Source organism: Pavona decussata, unplaced genomic scaffold, assembly GCF_977016875.1.
Source record: "Pavona decussata unplaced genomic scaffold, jaPavDecu1.1 SCAFFOLD_22, whole genome shotgun sequence".
NCBI classification, from domain to species: domain Eukaryota; kingdom Metazoa; phylum Cnidaria; class Anthozoa; order Scleractinia; family Agariciidae; genus Pavona; species Pavona decussata.
Genome location: NW_028145445.1, coordinates 504,174 through 529,167, shown reverse-complemented (window position 1 = coordinate 529,167; position 24,994 = coordinate 504,174). Strand labels below are relative to the sequence as shown.

Genomic DNA, 24,994 nt, shown 5'->3' with positions numbered 1-24,994 from the left:
ATTCTTACGTTTAAGGGTTAGTTTTCTTACGTTTGAGGGTTAGTGATTCCTACGTTAGGGGGTTAGTTTTCTTACGTTTAGGGGATTATTGTTTCTTACGTTCGGGGGTTAGTGATTCTAACGTTTGAAGGTTAGTTTTCCTACATTTGGGGGTTAGTAATCCTTACCTTTGGGGGTTAGTTTTCTTACATTTGGGAGTTAGTGATTCTTACGTTCGGGGGTTAGCTTTCTTACGTTTGGGGGTTAGTTATTGTTACGTTTGGGGGTTAGTTATCTTACGTTTGGTTGTTAGTGATTCTAACGTTTGGGGGTTAGTTTTCGTCTGTTTGGGGGTTCGTAATTCTTACGTTTAGGGGTTAGTTTTCTTACGTTTAGGGGTTAGTGATTCTTACGTTTTGGGGTTAGTTTTCTTACGTTTGAAGGTTCGTAATTCTTACGTTTGGTGGTTAGTTTTTTTACGTTTGGGGGATAGTGATTCTTACGTTTAGGGGTTAGTTTTCTTAAGTTTGAAGGTTAGTAATTCTTACGTTTAAGGTTAGTTTTTTTAAGTTTAGGGATTAGTGATTCTTACGTTTAGGGGTTAGTTTTTTTACGCTTGGGGGCTAGTAATTTTAACGTTTGGGGGTTACTGATTCTTACGTTTTGGGAGTTGTTTTTGGGGGTTAAGTTTGGGGGTTAGTAAATCCTAACTTAAGGGATTAGTTTTCTTACGTTTGGGGGTTAGTGATTCTTACATTTGGAGGTTAGTTTTCTTACGTTTGGGGGTTAATAATTCTTACGTTTGCGGGTTAGTTTTCTCACGTTTGGGGGTTAGTGATTGTTATGTTTGGGGGTTAGTCTTCTTACGTTTAAGGCTTAGAAATTCTTATATTTGGGGGTTAATTTTTCTTACGTTTAAGGGTTAGTAATTCTTACGTTTGGGGGTTAGTGATTCTTACATTTGGAGGTTAGTTTTCTTACGTTTGGGGGTTAATAATTCTTACGTTTGGGGTTAGTTTTCTTATGTTTGGGGGTTAGTGATTCTTACGTTCTAGTGTTATTTTTTTTTACGTTTGCGGGTTAGTTTTCTCACGTTTTTGGGTTAGTGATTGTTATGTTTGGGGGTTAGTCTTCTTACGTTTAAGGCTTAGAAATTCTTACATTTGGGGGTTAATTTTTCTTACGTTTAAAGGTTAGTAATTCTTCTCTTCTTCTCCAAAATTGCGGCCGAAAATTCAAATAAGTTAAAATTAAAAACGTATACCAGCACTAGAAAGAGCGCTTTTACCTTAGTAACCTTGCAAAGTTTTAGCAAAAAATGAAAAATTTACAGACGTTTGTATGACTGGGGGTATGACGTCCACCCCCAGTCACACAAACGTCGGTAAATTTGTCAAATTTCATCTTACATTTCCTAAGTTGATATAACACCTAATATGCTGGAACTTTGCAAGGTTACTAAAGTAAAGGTGCCCTTTTAAGTGCTGGTATGTTTTTCATTCAGTTCAATTTTAACTGATTTAATTCCGTTGCCGCCATTTTGGAGAAGGGTCTATTATGGCTAGCCTCCCACGCAGACGTTCTTAGGGGTTCGTCACGCGTTCCCCTAAGAACGTCTGCGTGGGAGGCTAATTATAGCGGACACCCTTAGGCCCCCACCCTACGTTATAATCTTGCTTTTTTCCTTTGATATAACAGGTCATTACAGTGATCCTATGTGAAAATATGGCTGATTCACTTAGTACGAATATTCCCTGCTGTCTGTTTTATGTTAAAAAAAAACAAACTATGACATTTTTCGATTCTTAAAATTCTCTATTTTTACCTCACAGCAACCTAAATCACAGGCATAACACCATCCTCTATAGTCTGTTTTTTTTAGCACTAAAATTTCCATACGAAGCTTGAAGCATTGTTAAACTAAAATTTATTACTATTTATTTTTACATGTATGTATCGCTTGCTTACATATTTTCTTTTCATGTTGCACACCTCATATTAATTTTTTCTCTCCATTTGCACGCTGTCAAAGATTCTTAAAACTTCTTATTCTGAGTCTAATAAGCATCAGGTATTGCTGTACAGTTCTAAATGTTGAGTCTGTGGCTTAAGTGTGACCATTTAAATGAAGCTATTGAGCAGTACTTTCCTGTGGTACTGTTTATTATGCTGTACAAGGTCGTTCTAACTTTTGAGCCTGTGGATGAAATCCTAAAGTGTGACCATTTAAATCAAAGCTATTGAGCAGTACTTTCCTGTAGTGCTGTTAATTTTTCGATATCTCGCAAACCAAAAATTGTTTTCCCCCCTTGATCTTGGCCTGCTTTCGAAGGAAACTATTCTAATCCACGTCCACAGGAGGAAGATAGACAGAAATTCCCGAGGCGACAATAGGTTCTAATGAGACTGCAAGTCCAGGATCGGAGAGGGATTGTCTCGAATTCTTCGCTGTTAGCTTTCCTTTGAAATTCACAAGCTGTCCTTTGTGTTTCTTGTCCATTTTCAATGGCGGCGTCTGTGATCATAACTGCACAGCGGTCCCAGATGCTAGCAGACTGAGTTCTCCTAAAGACTGAAAGTAAACAAGGCGGTACAGTTCATTTGTAATTACGTAGCATTACTTAAGGTGGGGGTTCACCTGAAAGCCGTTTTCACGCCGCTTAAAATCGGTCAAATGGAAATATCTTGTTCGCATTTCAAGCAATACAAAAACCCTCCATTCATTACACAAATCAATGTTTTGGGGTGTTTTATGAATTTTTGGGTGATTTTTAGGTATATTTGGAAGGAAATAATTTTTCTTGAAGGATTGGTAAAATTAAAAGAAATAAGAAATGTTGAAGATTTAGGGATGTTTTAAAATTAGAATTTGTAGTTAATAATTAATAGACAGACACCAAGTTAATAATAACACTTATATAGCGCTTATCCGCATACGTTCTAAGCGCTTTACATCCATTGTATTACAGTATGACTTAGAAATATAATAATTTAGTCCACTAGAAACCTGGGGTGCTCTTGCGTGGGTATCAACTGTCTGTTAAGGTTCCAAAAATCATTGTCTTTCTTCTATCCATTATCAAAACCTCTTCAAATTTCACTCAAATTCAGGTAGAGCCCCGCCTTAAAGTCTTTACTTGCAGAACACGTAGATTTGAAATAAATTGACATTTAAACATTTTGAAGTGGGAAACAATAATTGTAGCCAAACAGTGGCATTTTTTTTAAACTGCAGAGTGGTTCGGTAAGGTGTAGATATTAGTTCCAATATTGCGCAAATCATACTTTCTATTTCCGGCTCTTTTACACTACATCTTAGACAAAAATAGAATTCTCGTGACCTTGTGCTAGCAGTGACCCTTAAGGGACGAAAATGTTGTTTAAAAATGTCGTTAAGTGATCACGAGCAAAATAAATCCAGCTAAGGTTTTAGGAAAGCAACAGTAATTCGTGAATTCGGAGGATAAAAATTAACTGGGACTTAAAAATTCAGCTAAAGAATCCTAACAGATCAATTCTATTAGCGCACGCAAACATCCCTTTTAAAGGCCCCAAACTCCTGATCTTGAAAGACAGAAACTGACACCTGTAGTTGTCTCAGTAGACCTGTACCTTTCAAAAGCCCTATTTTCACTGGACCCTTATAACCTGCAGCTGCATTGTTTTTTATGGTTGATCATTGTTCTGTTGTTCGTCTTTTGTTCTTTCGACCAACCATGTAAGACGTTGCAAACGGTGTAGGTCGCCCCCAGTAAATATTATCGCTCGTAGTCTCCTTCGCAGCCGCTCAGGTCGGAGTCACGCAACGCTCCCCGTTCGGAGTGTTGTGTGACTTCGGCCTGAGCGGTTGCGAAGGAGACTATATCGTTGGATGACCCCCCAAAAATTACTTACACTGCTGCGTTTTGATCGATCTAGCTTAGGTATTGGCCGCTTGGTTTCACTGCTAGAACTCCTGTTGTTATTCAAACTCCGAGGTGGCATGGGTGGTTTGGTGTTAACAGGACTGAAAGTTAAGTTGTGTCTTGTAAACATTTTTATTCCAGATGAGGACTCGGGTGTGGCCCTCTCTCCGAATCCTGTCCCGTCCCGTCCCGCTGATGAGACTCGCACAAGATGAGCGACTGAAGATGCCGCGTGTGAGGGAATGAAAGGTTGATCAATCAGAGGTGGTTGTCCGGTCGACACGTGTAGGGCATGATCAGGATTGCTAACGCCAGCTCCATCAGATCTGGAATAAATATTAGAGACCTCAGATAACGGGAACAGTGAGATTCTGGGCGACGACCAGAAGTGCTGTTTCGGTTTTGTTGTGTTTGGACTCCATCAGGTCAAGCTACTGAGGACGAAAACAAAATTTCACCAATGAAGAGAAAATATTGTGGTCTGTGTATGATGCCGGGGGACCTTTAATAAATTAGTTAACACTCCTTTAAGATGACATCAATGACAATTTACAAATTCATGTCATATCATTGTTGTGGTCAACTATGGTTTAATAAACCCATTTAAGGTCTTGTTATGATCCTTCCCGCCTGCCTGATACCATATAATATGAATTTGTACAAATTATGTCATTGTTGTCATCTTAAAGGAGATCAACAGCAATGGCATTTTACAAATTCATATGATGTCAACGTTGTGGTAACTGTGGTTTAAATCCCTTTAAAGGCTTATGTCTGTTATGCAGACTGCAATTAAACTAGGTTCTGCAGAAAGTCGACTACATGTACACAATTTGCGCTATATAGCGGACTAAATTTATAACGTGCAGGTCAGACCTCGTACATTGCAATACTGTAAATGTGATGTTCTAACCATTGCATTTCTGCCAAATGAACAACACAGATTCAGTAGCCGATCCACTCCCACTTACCAAATTTTGTTGATATTTTGTGCCAAGAGTCCTGAGCCACTGAGAGTGAAACTGCTTGGTAAACTTTTGGCTGAGTCGTTTCTTTCACTGAGAGCCTTAAATCTCTGGCCAGGCCTTTTCCCATGAGCTCCACTTAAACCATGACTACTGACTGCCCCTGTAGTGACAAGCCCAACTCCAGGTATCATCCTGGAGTGTCCATTTAGTTGGATCCGAGTGACCGATGTCGCAGCGGCCACTGAGCCAACATAAGAGCCGTCGACAGGGCACTGAGAATGGTTTGTTAGCCAGTTGTCTATGCAGCTCATATGGAAGGGATGTTGGCATGGAAGTGTCCTGATGCACTGCCGTGACTGGAAGCCCTGTACAGTAGACACACACCGCAGGTGCTGCCATTGTTGAGAAGACTGTGTCTGTCGTGTAACACTTGGGTTGGGAGATTGCAGATGATGTTAGCTGGAAGCCCTTCCTGGTCAGTTATCTGCCTGTGGTCATAGACATATTAAATACAGTTTAGTATGTCAAAGAATGGCTACTGCTTTAACTAAATGCTGTCCAACAGCCCAAAACTGTTGGGTTTTATTTAAGGCTTACTATAGGAGGTAGACCTGGGTTTAAGAGTAATGATGTGGTAATGCTTTTTAACAATTTTGGTGTTTTTAATTTTACGTAAAAATTTTTGCCCATTGTTGTTTGGGTGGTGAAATATGACAGGATTGTTTTCGTTTTATTTTTAGATTAACTGGGCATTTTTTGGATATCAAATTACAAATAAATCATTGACAACAAAGGTGTGGTATTTTCAGCTTTAGCGTTGTTACAAGAGTAGTTTTGCAATGGACGTTAAATTATGGATTCTCCATTCCTGCTAATTTATTTTACTTTAGCTGGTTGGCAAAATAAAGCAAAAGGAGAGATTCACAGTATTGTCTCGCACCTGTCAAGTTGCAGTAGTAATTCATAATCACCATCAGAAATGTCCCTATTTTGCAGGTCACTTATGACAGCATTTGGTAATGGGGTAATTCGTGATGCGGCACGCCACCGCTGGCTTGGTTTCTAACAAAGATGACAAAGCTTGCTTGATTAAAACTTCACTAGGTTGGCAAAAATACAACAAAGTATACTTTACGTGCTTAACCCTTTAACCCCTAATACCAAAGAACAAATTCTCCTACAGTATCTTGTCCCCATATCTTTTCTTATAAAAGTACTGGGAAGAAGTTGTTAAAATATCAGGAAAATTCATCTTGGGTGATCATATCCTGAAATTCTCATGACTTCAGGGGTTGAATAAGCATTGATAGTACAAGGAGAAATTTGATGCTGATCACTGTTAGTGCCTAAAGGGTTAAATTAAGTTATTTATAGAATACTGAATGAAAAGTTTTCTTATAAAAGAATCAAAAAATAACTGAAAGGTATACACAGGCTTTCAGAGCTGTCACAGTACCAATCACTCAATCAATCAAGAACTTTATTTCAACACGATAAGAGAAATCAGCAGAGCTGGTGGGGTTGTGCATAAAACAAATGAGAATTAGTAACAAGGATTACTAAAAATGTATATACAAGTTAGAATTAAGAAATTTTTACTAAAACACATAATTTTATACAAATCTTCAGAAATCTTAAAATCTATCAAAATCATGTGTAAAGGGCGGTTTAGACGGTACGATTTTGCCTACGATTGTCGCATGCGACACGCTTACGCCATGCCTACAACACGAATCGCGTTGTGTAAATCAACCTACAACATCCTTACGACAGAGGCACACAACACGAAAAATGTTTTAAAATCCTACGACAATCGTAGGTAAAGGCAATGTTGAGTGGTGAAAGTTGTGTGCAATTTTTACATGGCTCTAGAAATCGCATGCGACAGTCGTAAGAGAAAATCGTACCGTCTAAATCGCCCTTAACTAGTACCTTAGCACCTTAAAATAACAAGTGACCTAAGATGAACAAAGTCATCTGAAAAAAGAAAAACAACAAGAAGAAAACATCTGGTCACTGTGCTACAGGAAGTTCAAATGTGTGGTTTCAATCGAGAACTGGGGCCTGCGACGCTGCATTTCTATAGCCTCTCTGCTACTGGCTGTTTCTAGCAAGTCATTTGGTCATATATGACTTAGTTCATCTCAAGTGACAAGTCATGTGACAGTCATAGTATACATGATGACTGATGACAATAATAATATTATTGTCATCAGTCATCAAGTATACTATGACTGTTCAAAAAATGTATGACTTACTTGTCTAAACTGGAAGGAATGCTGTGTGTGGGTATCCGTAACAAAACAGGTATGACAGAGGTGATAATCTGCACAAACAACACACCTGCAAAAAGACAATATTTTTTTAAAAAAGCTAACTTTTCCACTGGATTAGCAGTTATTTGTACTGTACTATAAATTACCAGCTTATAATAATAAAAAAATGACTGTTGAAATGAAAGTTACATGTATCTTTTTGTCCACTGAGACTGAGACTTTTTTGTGTTCCTTTTTATGGCATGCAGTGTTGAACTGCATTAACAGAGTGTTCTAAATTATATATTTTTTTCTGGTTTGGCCTCCAATATTTTATGAGAAATTGATGCAGTTCAATTTTCACAGACACACATACCAGCCAGTAACTGCATGCAAAGAGGTGTCCCTTTGCAAAACGATGCTCCATCTCCAAACAAACAAACACGGGAATGGTTATAATACTTTGAACATACCTGTAACATTTTCCTGCAAAAGGGCAGACCCGGCACCTTTTGCAAGTGGCTCCAAGGTGAAGATCTTGTCTCTCTGCTCTTGTTTTACGTCGAGATGACTTGTTATACTTATCCATCAACTCCTACAAACAACAACATAATTTGGCTAATCAGTTCAAGAAAGACTGAAGTACAATTGTAAAGTACAATTGTAAAGCATAACAGAAACACAGCCTGGACCATTTTCTTACGTACCTGAAAAGATCCAAAGTCTACCCTGCAGAAGGGACACTTGATGATGTTCTCACCAGTGGAGCGTTGATGTTCAGCCCAAACTGTCATGCATTTCACATGCACACTGTTACCACATCCATATCTGTGAGAGACAAATTTACATAGAAATCAGTACACTTTAATTTGGACTAAAGATTTCTTTTGAAACTGCTGTATTGGAGTGGTCAAAATGCCAGGTACAACATGTAGGGGAGCAGAGATGACGCCGTGGTGAGTTAACACTTACCTCCTTCCAAAGTGCCAGGGTTTGATTCCTAATGTCATATGTGGGTTGATCGAGTTCGTTGTTGGTTCTCATCCCTACTGTGAGGGTTTTTCGATCTCTGTCCTGTTGGTTCTCCGACTAGTTTAATTTCCTGCCTCCACAAAAACCAACATTTCCAAATTCCATTTCAACCAGGAACTGTGGACAAAGAGCCACTTTTTGGACGTTCCGCTGAAGTTGTTTCTACTCAGTTAGAGGTTGGATCGATTTATAAGCACACTCCAAACTAATAGCATTAGTTTTTACTGGACAAAAACTCTATAAACCCTAACCTCAACTGAATCTCGTTGTACGTGTGAAAAATAAAAATCGAACTGAATTGAATTAACATGCCTTCACCCATAGACTAAATGAATGTGGGCACCTGCAACTTTAAAGAATTAACAAATAAAAAAAAATGTAGCTGGCCAACAGAAGGCCTTTGTTCACAATAAGATATTCAGACATATTGCTTCTTTAAACCTTACTTGCAGTAAGTAAGTGGTTCAGGCTGCTGTAAGAACTCCTCTTGGCAAATAGGACACACATCCTCTGTTTCAATCTCCTTCTGTTTCAGTTTCTCTCTGTCAGATGCAGCGTCGTTCTTCTCAGAGTCCTTTTTCTGTGCTCTTGTTGACCTCGTAAGGCATCCTCTCATGACCTCATTAATTTCAAGCTCCACAAGTGATAATTGCAAAATGACTAAAATTCAAAAGTTTACAATTTTTTATCACTTATTGCTAGGACTGGTTGTTATAATGAATGGCATGGGGAGCAGGGATGGTGCAGTTAAGTGAGAGCAATTGCCGAGCCCCATCAATGTGGCCCAGGGTTCGATTCCCTGAGACTTGGCGTCATATATAGGTTGAGTTTGTTGTTCAGGTTATCATCCTTGCTCCAAGAGGTTTCTCTCAGCCGCGAGTACTCTGGCTTAACCCCCAGCTCTACTAAAATTTTTTCCAAATTTTCCAAATTCCACTTTCATCTGAAGTCAGTCCCCATACCGTAAATTACAAATTTATTTAATATTTTACATTGTATTTATGATACCATTACTCAAACTTTCCAGTGGAGGTCACTGGAAACTCTAAGGAAGACAGTCAAAGTTTTTAAAAGTGACGCATGATGCTGAAAGATAATTTCCAGTTGGAAGGGGGTCCAACTGAAAACGTGTGGACGTGTTCACAATGCAACATCCAACAAATGAAAAAGGGAATCAATTAGTTTGGATCTACTTTGGATAATTTATTTGTTAAGATATTATAATGCTATAAGGATAAATATTATCCAGTGGAAATATTAATATCTTAAATCTATAGATCTACTGTTGTAACGTCAACCAATAGCAGGCAAATTAGCAACTGTAGAGGAAAGTAAAGGATGCCCATAAACCAAATTGCTGTTAATTAATTAGCAGCTATTTAAATGACTTTTCAAGGTTCATTATAGACAGTTCAACCCATTACCTATACTGTGTAACACAGTGAAAAATATGTTCACAACAAGGATCAACATACTTTGGTTTTCTTTGGGTATTCAAAATTTCTTGAGCAGTACCCTTATGAACACAAATAAAAGAAATAATAAGCAAACAATTTTTATTGGAAGAGGTTGGTTATGACCATGAATAAACCACCATCTATCCAGTCAGCTGCAGAATGCTCTTTTTTCTCTTGCTTTTCTCTCAAGGTAGGTATTAAATGAAGGGAAAATCTACATGTCTACATGTAATGTAAGGCCAATTGAACTGCTTCCTTTTTGGAATGATTATAATAATATAAGACAGTGAAAATATGGCAGTGCCTCCTTGCATGCCGCATTTTCAACCAGCAAACTGGTGCTAAAATGGACTGTTTTTCAGTCTTATGCTTTCTAGGACTGCCTTGTTGGCGAAGCTTACATACTCTAAGGTAAATTTTTAAATGGCACATACAGTATTTATCTAAAGGGGCACATACCAGATGAGTATAATTATACAAGCAGGTATAATTATGTTGTGGTTTAAGGCTTTTTTGGTTTAAAATTTTTCCAACCAGTTTAATTTTTGTTTTTCTTTTGTGTACTATTCATTACCATAATTACCCTGCAAGCAGAGGCCCTTCGATCTTCCTAGATAAGTTAGGAAGAGGAAGGGACCTCTGCGAGCCGCCTCGACTTTTCCTGTTGAGCATGCGTTAAATTCAAATGTAACTGAGCCTTGCTCAGCGTCGATGCCATTTGCAGTTTACTATTCATTTTGTGTTAAAAAGTCTTGACGGGCCAATGCGACTCCTGCATTTCGCAAATAGATTTGTATCTTGATGAAGGGAAAAACTCAGACAAATATACCGAATGTGCCATTGGGTATGCAAGCTCTGTGGCATTTGTTTAGGTTTACCGGCTCGGATCAACTGCAAGATATCACACAGCACCAAATAAATGATATCTTTGAAGACATGGGATCCGTGGATTTCCTAACTCGTGATTTCGTGCTTTTCTGCAGTGAGATTGCAGGATGTTCGTTTATCACCTATTTGAGAGTCTAGCAGATCCAAGTCTTTACAAAGTTGATCAATGTTGTCTCTCGCTTTCGAGAGCTTTGGCCTCTTGCAGTTATTTTCAGCTTTGTTGCTTCGTTCTTAGCGCTGACATGTATCTGCATTGTTTTGTGGGTAAGCTCGCATCCGGTAGATATTAAAAGCTTAAGACAGCCAGTAACTGTCATGGTAGTCTCTAGGATGCTTCACGGCTCAGCCGATGGTCATTAAAAAAACCTCCATTCAGTATATTTGAGTTTTTCCCTTCATGATTAAGATAAACATCGTAAAGCCAGAGTTAAGGTACCGTTGAAGGCTTTATTTCAAATCTATTTTGCGAACTGCAGTGCGAAATAAATCCATTGAACGCGAAGCGCCGTAATTGTTGTTCATTTCGTCGTGACTGAACTAACGATGAAATGAACAATATAGAGCTGCTCGTTGTTCGGAACAACGAACAGCTCTAAGGCCATGCTCAACAAAAACGTTAAATCGCCTTGTTGTTGCTGTATTCACAAATATTTCAACTTCCCCATTTGATGGAGACATAAGAGTAAAAAGGAATTTTATTTGTTTTCAAACGTGAACTCCCAGCGATCGTCAAGTCACGGCCGCCCACTCAACTTAGGGGGGTGGTTTTCTTACGATTTGGGGCTAGACAAGTGATTTTTACGTTTCGGGGTTAGTTTTCTTACGTTTGGGGGTTCGTAATTCTTACGTTTGGTGGTTAGTTTTCTTACGTTTGAGGGATAGTGATTCTTACGATTGGGGGTTAGTTTTCTTACGTTTGAAGGTTAAAAATTTTTACGTATAAGGTTAGTTTTCTTACGTTTTCGGATTAGCGATTCTTACGTTTGGGGGTTAGTGATTCTTACGTTCGGGGGTTAGTTTTTTTTTACGTTTGGGGTTTAGCGATTCTTACGTTTGGGGGTTAGTGATTCTTACGTTCGGGGGTTAGTTTTTTTTTTCGTTTGGGGGTTAGTGATTCTTACGTTGGGGGGTTAGTTATTCTCACGTTTTGTGGATTAGTTTTCTTACGTTTAAGGGTAAGTAATTCTTACGTTTGGGGGTTAATTTTCTACGTTTAGGGGTTAGTTTTTTTACGTTTGAGGGGTTAGTTTTCTTCCGTTTAGGGGTTAGTAATTCTTACGTTTAAGGGTTAGTTTTCTTACGTTTGAATGTTAGTGATTCTTACTTTCGGGGGTTAGTTTTCTTACGTTTGGGGGTTAGTAATTCTTACGTTTTTAGGTTAGTTTTCTTACGTTTGGGGGTTAGTGATTCTTAAGTTTTGGGGTTAGTTTTCTTACGTTTGGGGGTTAGTAATTTTTACGTTTTGGGGTTAGCTTTCTTACGTTTGGGGGTTAGTAATTCTTACGTTTTAGGGTTAGTTTCTTACGTTTGGGGGTTAGTAATTTTTACGTTTTAGGATTAGTTTACTTACGTTTGAGGGTTAGTAATTCTTACGTTTTGAGGTTAGTTTTCTTATGTTTGGGGGTTAGTAATTCTTACGTTTGGGGATTAGTTTTCTTACGTTTGGGGGTTAGTGATTCCTACGTTTGCGGGTTAGTTTTCTTACGTTTGGGGGTTAGTAATTGTTACGTTTGAGGGTTAGTATTATTACGTTTGGTTGTTAGTGATTCTTACGTTTGGGGAATAGTTTTTTTACGTTGGGGCTTAGTAATTCTGACGTTGGGGGGTTAGTTTTCTTACGATTGGGGGTTAGTGATTCTTCCCTTTGGCGGTTAGTTTTCTTACGTTTTGGGGTTAGTGATTCTTACGTTTAGGGGTTAGTTTTCTCACGTTTTAAGGTTAGTTTTCTTACGTTTAAAGGTTAGTTTTCTTCCGTTTGGGGGTCAGTGATTCCTACGTTTTGAGGTTAATTTTCTTACGTTTGGGGTTAGAAACTCTTACGTTTTGGAGTTAGTTTTCTTACGTTCAGAGGTTAGTAATTCTTACGTTTGGGAGTTAGTGATTCTTACGTTCGCGGATTAATTTTATAACGTTTAGGGGTAAGTAATTCTTACGTTAAGGGATTATTTTCCTTACGTTTGGGGGTTAGTATTCTAACGTTTGGTATTTAGTGATTCTTACGTTTAGGGGTTAGTGATTCTTACGTTTTGGGGTTAGTTTTCTTACGTTTGGGGGTTCGTAATTCTTACGTTTGGTGGTTAGTTTTCTTACGTTTGAGGGATAGTGATTCTTACGATTGGGGGTTAGTTTTCTTACGTTTCAAGGTTAGTAATTTTTACGTATAAGGTTAGTTTTCTTACGTTTTCGGATTAGCGATTCTTACGTTTGGGGGTTAGTGATTCTTACGTTGGGGGGTTAGTGATTTTCACGTTTTGTGGGTTACTTTTCTTACGTTTAAGGGTAAGTAATTCTTACGTTTGGGGGTTAATTTTCTACGTTTAGAGTATAGTTTTTTTACGTTTGAGGGGTCAGTTTTCTTCCGTTTCGGGGTAAGTAATTCTTACGTTTAATGATTAGTTTTCTTACGTTTGAAGGTTAGTGATTCTTACTTTCGGGGGTTAGTTTTTTTACGTTTGGTTGTTAGTGATTCTTACGTTTGGGGTATAGTTTTCTTACGTTGGGGCTTAGTAAGTCTGACGTTTTGGGGGTTTGTTTTCTTACGTTTGGGGGTTAGTAATTTTTACGTTTTGGGGTTAGCTTTCTTACATTTGGGGGTTACTAATTCTTACGTTTTGGGGTTAGTTTTCTTACGTTTGGGGGTTAGTAATTTTTACGTTTTAGGGTTAGTTTTCTTACGTTTGGGAGTTAGTAATTATTACCCTTTGGGGTTTGTTTTCTTACGTTTGTGGGTTAGTTATTCTTACGTTTGAAGGTTAGTTTTCTTACGTTTGGGGGTTAGTGATTCTTACGCTTGGGGGTTCGTGATTCTTACGTTTGAGGGTTAGTATTTCCTACGTTTTTAAATAGTTTGTTTTCTTACGTTTGGGAGTTAGTAACTCCTACGTTTTGGAGTTAGTTTTCTTACGTTTGGGGGTTAGTGATTCATACGTTTGCGATTTGGTCTTCTTACGTTTGGGGGTTAGTAATTCCTACGTTTGCGGGTTAGTTTTCTTACGTTTGGGGGTAAGTAATTCTTACGTTTGGGGATTAGTTTTCTTACGTTTGGGGGTTAGTAATTGTTACGTTTGAGAGTTAGTATTATTACGTTTGGTTGTTTGTGATTCTTACGTTTGGGGAATAGTTTTCTTACGTTGGGGCTTAGTAACTCTGACGTTTGGGGGTTTGTTTTCTTACGTTTGGGGATTAGTGATTCTTACCTTTGGCGGTTAGTTTTCTTACGTTTTGGGGTTAGTGATTCTTACGTTTAGGGGTTAGTTTTCTCACGTTTTAAGGTTAGTAATTCTTACGTTTAAGGGTTAGTTTTCTTCCGTTTGGGGGTTAGTGATTCTTACGTTTTGAGGTTAATTTTCTTACGTTTTGGGTCAGAAATTCTTACGTTTTGGAGTTAGTTTTCTTACGTTCAGAGGTTAGTAATTCTTACCATTGGGGGTTAGTGATTCTTACGTTCGCGGATTAGTTTTCTAATGTTTGGGGGTAAGTTATTCTTACGTCCGGGGATTATTTTCCTAACGTTTGGGGGTTAGTATTCTAACGTTTGGTTTTTAGTGATTCTTACGTTTAAAGAATAGTTTTCTTACGTTGGGGGTTAGTAATTCTTACGCTTGGGGGTTAGTTTTCTTACGTTTTGGGGTTAGTGATTCTTACCTTTGGGGGTTAGCTTTCTTACGTTGTGGGGTTAGTTTTCTTACGTTTGATGGTTAGTAATTCTTACGTTTGGGGGTTAGTTTTCTTTTGTTTGAAGGTTAGAAATTCTTACGTTTAGGGGTTAGTTTTCTTACGTTTAGGGGTTAGTGATTCTTGCTTTTGGGGGTTAGCAATTCTTACGTTTGATAATTAGTTTTCTTAGGTCTGATGGATAGTGATTTTTAACTTTGAGGGTTAGTTTTCTAACGTTTGGGGATTAGTAATTCTTACGTTTGGGGGTTAGTGTTTCATACGTTTGGGGGTTAGTAATTCCTAAGTTCGCGGGTTAGTTTTCGTATAATTGGGGGTAAGTAATTGTTACGTTCCGAGGTTAGTTTTCTCACGTTTTAAGGATAGTAATTCTTAAGTTTAAGGGTTAGTTTTCTTTTGTTTGGGGGTTAGTGATTCTTACCTTTTTAAGGTTAATTTTTTTGCGTTTCACATTGGAAATTCTTACGTTTGGGGGTTAGTATTCTTACATTTAGAGGTTAGTAATTCGTACGTTTGGGTGTTAGTTTTGTTACGTTTAATAGTTAGTGATTCTTACGTTTGGGGGTTACTTTTCCTACGTTTGAGGGTTAGTAATTCTTACGTTTAAGGGTTGTTGATTCTTACGTTTGGGGGTTAGTTTTTTTACGTTTGGGGGTTAGGAATTCTTACGTTTGGTGGTTAGTGTTCTTACGTTTAGGGGTTAGTTTTCTTACGTTCGGGGGTTAGTGATTCTTACGTTTGGGGGTTAGTTTTCGTACGTATGAGGGTTAGTGATTCTTTTGTTCTTGAGTTAATTTTCAGGCTTACGTTTGGGGATTAGTAATTGTTACCTTTAAGGGTTAGTCTTTTTACGTTTGGGGGTGAGTGATTCTTACGTTTGAGGTTGGTTTTCTTACGTTAGGAGTTAATTTTCTTACGTTTAAAGGTTACTATTTCTTTTGCCTGGGGGTTAGTTTTCTTACGTTTAGGGCTTAGTGATTCTTACGTTTCGGGGTTAGTTTCTTTTTTTTAGGGGTTATTTTTCTTACGCTTGGGGGTTAGTTTTCTTACGTTTGAAGGTTAGTAATTGTTACGTTTTGGGGGTAAGTTTTCTTACGTTTGGGGGTTAGTGATTCTTTAGTTCGGGGGTTAGTTTTCTTATGTTTAAGGGTTAGTAATTCTTACGTTTGGGGGTTAGTTTTTTACGTTTAAGTATATTGATTCTTTTGTTTTGGGTTTAGTTTCTTACGTTTGTGGGTTAGTTTTCTTACGTTTGGCTGTTAGTGATTCTTAGGTTTGGGGGTTAGTTTTCTTACTTTTGACAGTTACTAATTCTTACATCTGGGGGTAGTTTCTTACATTTGGGATTTAGTTTCCATACGTTTGGGGGTTAGTTTTCTAACGTTCAGGGGTTAGTGATTCCTAAGTTCGGGTGTTAGTTTTTTTTACGCTTTAGGGGCTAGTAATTCTAACGTTTGGGGGTTAATCTATGTACGTTTCGGTTTAGTGATTCTTTTGTTTGGGGGATAGTTTTTTTACGTTTGGGTTTTGTGATTCTTACGTTTAAGGGTTAGTTTTTTTACGTGTGGCTTTTGTGATTCTTACCTTTTGGGGTTAGTTTTCTTACGTTTGGGGGCTAGTGATTCTTACGTTCGGGTGTTAGTTTTCCTACGTTTGTGCGTTAATTTTGTTACGTTTAAGGGTTAGTAATGTTTACGTTTTGGGATTAGTGTTCGTTTGTTTGGAGGTAAGTAATTAATACGTTTAGTGGTTAGTTTTGTTAAGTTTGGGGGTTAGTGATTCTTACTTTTAGGGGTTAGTTTTCTTACGTTTTGTTGTTAGTGATCCTTACGTTTAAGGAATTTTTTTCTCACGTTTGGGGGTTAGTAATTCTTACGTTTGGGGGTTAGTGATTTTTACGTTTTGGGATTAGTTTTCATATGTTTGGGGGTTAGTAATTCTTACGTTTGGGGGTTACTTTTCTTACGTTTGAAGGTTAGTAATTGTTACGTTTGGGGGTAAGTTTTCTTACGTTTAGGGGTTAGTGATTCTTATATTCGGTGGTTAGTTTTCTTATGTTTAGGGGTTAGTAATTCTTATGTTTTGGGGGTTAGTTTTCTTACGTTTTGTTGTTGGTGATTCTTACGTTTAAGGGCTTTTTTTCTCACGTTTGGGGGTTAGTAATTTTTACGTTTTGGGATTAGTTTTCATATGTTTGGGGGTCAGTAATTCTTACGTTTGGGGGTTACTTTTCTTGCGTTTGAAGGTTAGTAATTGTTAATTTTGGGGGTAAGTTTTCTTACGTTTAGGGGTTAATGATTCTTATATTCGGTGGTTAGTTTTCTTTTCTTTAGGGGTAAATAGTTCTTACGTTTGGGGGTTAGTTTTTTTACGTTTAAGTATAGTTATTCTTTTGTTTTGGGGTTAGTTTCTGACGTTTGTTGGTTAGTTTCCTTACGTTTGGCTGTTACTCATTCTTAGGTTTGGGGGTTAGTTTTCTTACCTTTGAAGGTTACTAATTCTTACATCTGGGGGTTAGTTTCTTACGTTTGAGATTTAGTTTCCATACGTTTGGGGGTTAGCGATTCTTACGTTTGTGGGTTAGTTTAATAACGTTTGGGGGTTAGTGATTCCTAAGTTCGGGTGTTAGTTTTTTTTTACGTTTAGGGGTTAGCACTTCTTACGTTTGGGGGTTAGTTTTTGCACGTTTGGGTTTAGTGATTCTTACGTTTGCGGGTTAGTTTTTTTTCGTTTGGGTTTTGTGATTGTTACGTTTAAAGGTTAGTTTTCTTAGGTATGGTGGTTAGTAATTCTTACTTCTGGGAGTTGATTTTCTTACGTTTTAAAGTTAGTGATTCTTACGTTCGGGGTCAGTTCTCTTATGTTTGGGGGTTAGTTTTCTTACGTTTGGGGGTTAGTGATTCTTACGTTCGGGGTTTAGTTTTCTTTCGTTTGGAGGTTATTAATTAATACGTTTAGTAGTTAGTTCTGTTAAGTTTGGGGGTTAGTGATTCTTACGTTTAGGGCCTTTTTTTCTTACGTTTGGGGGTTAGTAATTCTTACGTTTGGGGGCTAGTAATTTTTACGTTTGGGGGTTAGTTTTCTTACGTTTGCGGGGTTAGTGATTCTTACGTTCAGAGGTTAGTTTTCTTACGTTTGGAGGTTAGTTTTCTTACCTTTAAGGGTTGATGATTCTTAGGTTCGGGGGTTTGTTTTCTTACATTTGGTGGTTAGCGATTTTTACGTTGGGGGGTTAGTTTTCTCACGTTTGGAGGTTAGTGAATGTCACCTTTTTGGGATAATTTTCTTACGTTACGGGCTTAGTGATTCTTACGTTTGGGGGTTACTTTTTATACGTTATAGGATTAATGATTTGTAATTTTTGGAGTTAGTTTTATAACGTTTGGGGGTTAGTAATTCCTACGTTAAAGGGTTAGTTTTTTTACGTTTGGAGGTTAGTAATTCTTGCGTTTTGCGGTTAGTTTTCAAACGTTTAGGGTTAAGTAAATCTTACGTTGTGGCTTGGATTTCACACGTTTTGGGGTTAGTTTTCTTTCGTTTGGAGGTTAGTAATTAATACGTTTAGTGGTTAGTTTTGTTGAGTTTGAGGGTTAGTGATTCTTACGTTTAAGGGTTAGTTTTCTCACGTTTTGCGGTTAGTTATTCTGATGTCTGGGGGTTAGTGATTTCTACGTTTTGAGATAAGTTTTCATATCTTTGGAGGTTAGTAATTCTTACGTTTGGGGATTAGTGATTCTTTCGCTTAGGGGTTAGTTTTCTTACGTTTGGGGGTTAGTGATTCTTACGTTTAGGGGTTAGTGTTTCTTACGTTTTGGGGTTAGTTTTCTTACGTTTCGAGGTTAGTAAGTCTTACTTTTAAGGGTTAGTTTTGTTACGTTTTGCGGTTTGTTATTCTTACGGGTTAGTTCTTCTATGTTTGGGGGTTAGTTTTCTTAAGTTTAAGGGTTGGTGATTCTTACGTTTTAGGGTTAGTAATTCTTACTTTTGGGGGTTAGTTTTCTTACGTTTGGGGGTTATTAATTGTTACGTTTTGGGGTTAGTTTTCTAATGTTTGAGGGTTTGTAATTCTTACGTTTGGAGGCTAGTTTTTCTTACGTTTGAAGGTTAGTAATTCTTACGTTTAGGGGTTAGTTTTCTTACGTTTAAGGGTTGGTGATTCTTACGTTTAAGTTCTAGTTTTGTTACGTTTGGGGGTTGGTTTTATTACGTTTGAAGGTTAATGATTCTTACGTTTTGGGGGTTAGTTTTGTTCCGTTTGGGTTTCAGTTTTCTTCCGTTTAGGGGTTAGTAATTCTTACGTTTCGGGGTTAGTTTTCTTACGTTTTGTTATTAGTGATTCTTACGTTTAGGGGCTTTTTTTTTACGTTTAGGGGTTAGTAATTCTTACGTTTGCGGGTTAGTTTATTCTTACGTTTTGGGAATAGTTTTCATATGTTTGGGGGCTAGTAATTCTTACGTTTGGGGGTAAATTTTCTTACGTTTGAAGGTTAGTAATTGTTACGTTTAGGGGTAAGTTTTATTACGTTTGCAGGCTAGAGATTCCTATGTTTTTGGGGTAAGTTTTCTTACGTTTGGGGGTTAGTGATTCTTACGTTTGGGGGTTAGTGATTCTTACGTTTTGTGGGTTAGTTTTCTTACTTTTCGGGGTTAGTGATTTTTTCGCTTGTGGGTTAGTTTTCTTACGTTTGCAGAGTTAGTGATTCTTATGTCGGAGGTTAGTTTTCTTACCTTTAAAGGTTAATGATTCTTAGGTTCGGGGGTTTATTTTCTTACGTATGGTGTTTAGCGATTGTTACGTTTGGGGGTTAGTTTTCTTAGGTTTGGGGGTTAGTGATTGTCACGTTTTGGGGTTAATTTTCTTACGTTTTGGGGGTTATCGATTCTTACGTTTAAGGATTAGTGATTCTTACGTTTAGGGGCTAGTTTTCTTAAGTTTGGGGGTTAGTGATTCTTACGTTTTGTGGGTTAGTTTTCTTACTTTTCGGAGTTAGTGATTCTTACGTTTAGGGGTTAGTGTTTCTTACGTTTTGGGGTTAGTAAGTCTTACTTTTAAGGGTTAGTTTTCTTAGATAGATAGTGTGGTTTGTTATTCTTACGTTAGGGGGTCAGTTTTCTTATGTTTTGTGGTTAGTGATTCTTACATTGTGGGATTAGTTTTCAATCGCTTGGGGGTTACTAATACTTACGTTTGGAAGTTAGTTTTCTCACGTTTGGGGGTTAGTGATTTTTGCGTTCGGGGATAGTGATTCCTACGTTTGGGGGTTAGTAATTCTTACGTTTGGGGGTAGGTTTTCTTACGTTTAAGGGTTAGTGATTCTAATGTTTTGGGGGTAGTTTTTTTATGTTTTCGGGTTCGTAATTATGACATGTGGGGGCTAGTGATTCTTACGTTTGGTGGTTAGTAATTCTTACCTTTGGGGGTTAGTGATTCTTACGTTTTGGTGTTAGGTTTCTTACGTTTGGGGGTTAGTAATTTTTACGTTTGGGGATTGGTGTATCCTACGTTTGGGGGTTTATTTTCTTACGTTAGAGGGTTAGTAATTGTTACGTTTGGGGGTTAGTGATTATTACGTTTAGGGGTTAGTTTTCTTACGTTTGGGAGTTAGTAATTCTTACGTTTGGGGGTTAGTTTTCTTACGTTTGGGGGTTACTGATTGTGACGTTTTGGGGTTAGTTTTCTAATGTGTGACGGTTTGTAATTATTTCGTTTGGGGGCTAGTTTTTCTTATGTTTAAGGATTAGTAGTTTTTACGTTTAGGGATTAGTTTTTTTACGTTTAAGAGTTAGTGATTCTTACGTTTAGGTTCTAGTTTTATTACGTTTGGGGATTAGTAACCTACGTTTTTGGGGTTAGTTTTCTTACGTTTAGGGGTTAAAAATTCTTATGTTTGGAGGGTTAGTTTTTTTACGTTTAAGAGTTAGTGAATCTTACATTTGGGTTCAAGTTTTCTTACGTTTAATGGTTAGTTTTATTACGTTTGGGGGTTAGTGATTGTTATGTTTTTGGGGATTGGTTTTCTTATGTTTAAGAGTTAGTAATTCTTAAGTTTGGGGGTTAGTTTTCTTACGTTTTGGGGTTAGTTTTCTAATGTGTGACGGTTTGTAATTCTTTAGTTGGGGGGCTAGTTTTTCTTACGTTTAAGGGTTATTATTTGTTACGTTTAGGTGTTAATTTTGTAACGTTTAACAGTTAGTGATTCTTACATTCTGGGGTTAGTTTTCTTACGTTTAAGGGTTAGTGATTCTTACGTTTGGGTTCTAGTTTTTTTACGTTTGGGGTTTAGTGATTCCTACGTTTTTGGGGCTAGTTTTCTTACGTTTAGGAGTAAGTAATTCTTAAGTTTGGGGTTTAGTTTTCTTACGTTTGGGGTTAGTGATTCTTACGTTTGGGTTCTAGTTTTCTTACATTTGGGGGTTGGTTTTATTTCGTTTTTGGGTTAGAGATTCCTATGTTTTTGGGGTTAGTTTTGTTACGTTTGGGGGTTAGTGATTCTTTCGTTTGGGTTCTAGTTTTCTTACCTTTAAGGGTTAGTTTTTTTACGTTTGGGGGTTAGTGATTCTTACGTTTTGTGGGTTAGTTTTCTAACGTTTAAGGGTTAGTAATTTTTACGTTTTGGGGTAAGTTCTCTTTCGTTTGGAGGTTAGTACTTAATACGTTCAGTGATTAGTTTTGTTAAGTTTTAGGGTTAGTGATTCTTACTTTTAAGTGTTAGTTTTCCTACGTTTTGGGTTTTAGTTTTCTTACGTTTGGGGTTAGTGATTCTTACGTTTTGGGGGTTAGTTAATGTTACGTTTGGGTTGTAGTTTTCTTACGTTTGGGGGTTGGTTTTATTACGTTTGGGGTTAGTGATTCTTACGTTTTTGGGGTTAGTTTTGTTACGTTTGGGGGTTTGTTTTCTTACGTTTGGGGGTTGGTTTTATTACGTTTTGGGGGTTAGTTTTTTTACGTTTGGAGGTTGGTTTTCTCACGTTTTGGGGGTTATTTTTTTTACGTTTTGAGGGTTAGCTTTTTTACGTTTGGGGGTTGGTCTTATTACGTTTGGGGGGTAGTGATTCTTACGTTTTGGGGGTTAGTTTTGTTACGTTTGGGGGTTAGTCTCGATACCATCGCCTCTTGGAGCTCCAGTAACTGGATGAAACTGAACGCTTAAAAATGCAAAGAAATGCGGATTTGCTTCCTAAAGGATCCCATAGAACTCCTTCATTTGAAGATCGATGATCAACAATTAGAGCTTGTAACCTCGCATAAAGTACTTGGTCTGGTCATTCAGAATAATTTAAAATGGAACAATCACATTGAATCTATTGTCACCAAGGCTTCTAAACGCCTTCATATACTCCGAGTACTCCGTCGAGGGGGCGTTGAGATTAATGATCTAATTTCTATCTATTCCGCCCTGATACGATCCTTACTAGAATATTGCTGTGTAGTATGGCACCACGCTCTTCCCTCCTACCTCTCACAAGAGTTAGAACGCATACAGAAACGTGCGTTCAAAATCATAGTTCCCGCGCTTTCCTACTCAGAAGCTCTTCATTTCCTAACTTTAAGAACATTAGACGAACGACGTAGTGAACTTTGTGTTAAAATTCTTGAAAAGATCTCAAGAGGAGGACCTTTTGTTAAACATCTTCCAGTAACGAGAGAGCACATGCATCACTATCAAACGAGAAGCGCTAATAAATATACATTAATTAAATGCAGGACAGAAAGATTGCGCCATAGTTTTTTCCCAAGCACTATTTTAGCTTTCAACGATCTTTAGATTTTTAGACTTTATACCTAATTTTTAACTTGCATAAGTATGAATTTATTTGTAATTTTGATATGAAACTTATTGTAACCCAGTCCCTCATTGATTGATTAACAGTATGTAATTCTTATAGTTGTACAATTGTAACCACATTGTAATTCAGATTAACTGCGATGATGATGGAATTAAACTTTTTTATTATTATTATTATAGTTTTCTTACGTTTTGGGGGTTAGTGTTTTTACGTTTGGGTGTTGGTTTTATTACGTTTGGGGTTAGTGATTCTTACGTTTTTAGGGTTAGTTTTGTTACGTTTGTGGGTTAGTTTTCTTACGTTTTGGGGGTTGGTTTTATTACGTTTGCGGGTTAGAGATTCCTATGTTTTTGGGGTTAGTATTTTTACGTTTGGGGGTTAGTGTTTCTTACGTTTGGGTTCAAGTTTTCATACGTTTGGGGGTTACTTTTCTTACGTTTGGGGGTTAGTGATTCTTACGTTTTGTGGTTTAGTTTTCCTACGTTTGCGGGGTTAGTGATTCTTACGTTCGGAGATTAGTTTTCTTACGTGTGGAGGTTGGTTTTCTTACGTTTTGTGGGTGAGTTTTCTTACGTTTGGGGGTTAGTATTTGTTACTTTTGGGGGTTAGTGATTCTTACGTTTAGGGGTTAGTTTTCTTACGTTTGGGAGTTAGTAATTCTTACGTTTGGGGGTCACTGATTGTTACGTTTTGGGGTTAGTTTTCTAATGTGTGACGGTTTGTAATTCTTTTGTTTGGGGGCTAGTTTTTCTTACGTTTAAGGGTTAGTAGTTCTTACGTTTAGGCGTTAGTTTTGTTACGTTTAAGAGTTAGTGATTCTTACATTCTGGGGTTAGTTTTCGTACGTTTAAGGGTTAGTGATTCTTACGTTTGGGTTCTAGTATTTTACGTTTGGGGTTTAGTTATTCGTACGTTTTTGGGGTTAGTTTTCTTATGTTTAGGAGTAAGTAATTCTTAAGTTTGGGGTTTAGTTTTCTTACGTTTGGGGTTAGTGATTCTTACGTTTGGGTTTTAGTTTTCTTACGTTTGGGGGTTGGTTTTATTACGTTTTCGGGTTAGAGATTCCTATGTTTTTGGGGTTAGTTTTGTTACGTTTGGGGGTTAGTGATTCTTTCGTTTGGGTTCTAGTTTTCTTACGTTTAAGGGTTAGTTTTTTTATGTTTGGGGGTTAGTGATTCTTACGTTTTGTGGGTTAGTTTTCTAACGTTTAAGGGTTAGTAATTTTTACGTTTTGGAGTAAGTTCTCTTTCGTTTGGAGGTTAGTACTTAATACGTTTAGTGGTTAGTTTTGTTAAGTTTTAGGGTTAGTGATTCTTACTTTTAAGGGTTAGTTTTCTTACGTTTTGGGTTTTAGTTTCCTTACGTTTGGGGTTAGTGATTCTTACGTTTTGGGGGTTAGTTAATGTTAAGTTTGGGTTGTAGTTTTCTTACGTTTGGGGGTTGGTTTTATTACGTTTGGGGTTAGTGATTCTTACGTTTTTGGGGTTAGTTTTGTTACGTTTGGGGGTTGCTTTTATTACGTTTTGGAGGTTAGTTTTTTTACGTTTAGAGGTTGGTTTTCTCACGTTTTGGGGGTTATTTTTTTTACGTTTTGGGGGTTAGCTTTTTTACGTTTGGGGGTTGGTCTTATTACGTTTGGGGGTTAGTGATTCTTACGTTTTGGGGGTTAGTTTTGTTACGTTTGGAGGTTAGTTTTCTTACGTTTTGGGGGTTAGTGTTTTTACGTTTGGGTGTTGGTTTTATTACGTTTGGGGGTTAGTGATTCTTACGTTTTTGGGGTTACTTTTGTTACGTTTGGGGGTTAGTTTTCTTACGTTCGGGGGTTAGTATTTTTTACGTTTGAGTTCTAGTTTTCTTACGTTTGGGGGTTAATAATTCTTACGTTTTGTGGGTTAGTCTTCTTACGTTTCGGGGTTCTTTTTCCTACATTTGGGGGTTACTGATTATTACGTTTTGGGGTTAGTTTTCTTATATTTGAGGGTTTGTAATTCTTACGTTTGGGGACTAGTTTTTCTTATGTTTGAGGGTTAGTAATTCTTACGTTTGGGTTCTAGTTTTTTTTACGTTTGGGGGTTAGTAATTCTTATGTTCGGGGTACGTTTTTTTATGTTTGGGGGATATTGGTTCTTACGTTCGAGGATTAGTTTTGTTACATTTGGGGATTAGTAATTTTTTGGTTTAAGAGTTTGTGATTCTCACGATTGAGGGTTAGTGATTCTTATGTTTGGTTGTTAGTTTCTTACTTTTGGGGGTTAGTGATTCTCAAGTTTGAGGGTTAGTAATTCTTACGTTTTGGGGTTAGTGATTCTTACGTTTTGGGGTTAGTAATTCTTACGTTTGGGGATTGGTGATTCCCACGTTTAGGGGGTTTATTTTTTTACTTTACAGGGTTAATAATTGTTACGTTTGGAGGTTAGTGATTTTTACGTTCGGGGATTAGGTTTCTTACGTTTAAGGGTTAGTAATTCTTACGTTTGGGGGTTAGTTTTCTTAACTTTAAGGGTTGGAGATTCTTACGTTTTGTGGTTAGTTTTCTTACGTTTAAGAGGTTAGTAATTATTATGTTGAAGGGTTATTTTGTTAGGTTTGGAGGTTAGGGATTCCTACCTTTTGAGGTTAGTTTTCTTACGTTATGGGTTTAGTGATTCTTACGTTTAGGTGTTAGTTTTCTTACGTTTGGAGGTTGGTGATTCTTGCGTTCGGTGGTTAGTTTTCTTACGTTTGGGGGTTAGTGATTCTTACGTTTTTGAGTTAGTTTCTTACGTTTCGGGATTAATGATTCTTACGTTTTGTGGGTTAGTTTTGTTACGTTTGGGGGTTACTGATTG

At 37.4% G+C, this 24,994-nt stretch overlaps 1 long non-coding RNA gene and 1 pseudogene across 3 annotated transcripts in view; one reads left to right on the top strand and one right to left on the bottom strand.

The window, feature by feature from the left end:
• Positions 1-24,994, top strand: part of LOC146486014 (uncharacterized) — a 370,416-nt gene that overhangs the window by 165,391 nt on the left and 180,031 nt on the right. The window lies entirely within an intron of this gene.
• On the bottom strand, positions 1,948-11,086 carry LOC146486021 (E3 ubiquitin-protein ligase ZSWIM2-like; annotated as a pseudogene). The gene is made up of 11 exons (XR_014860645.1): positions 11,027-11,086; positions 10,426-10,487; positions 9,615-9,655; positions 8,586-8,799; positions 7,815-7,935; positions 7,581-7,702; positions 7,111-7,195; positions 5,793-5,914; positions 4,856-5,340; positions 3,874-4,210; positions 1,948-2,551 (listed from the first exon to the last, which is right to left on the bottom strand). The product of XR_014860645.1 is annotated as an E3 ubiquitin-protein ligase ZSWIM2-like (transcript).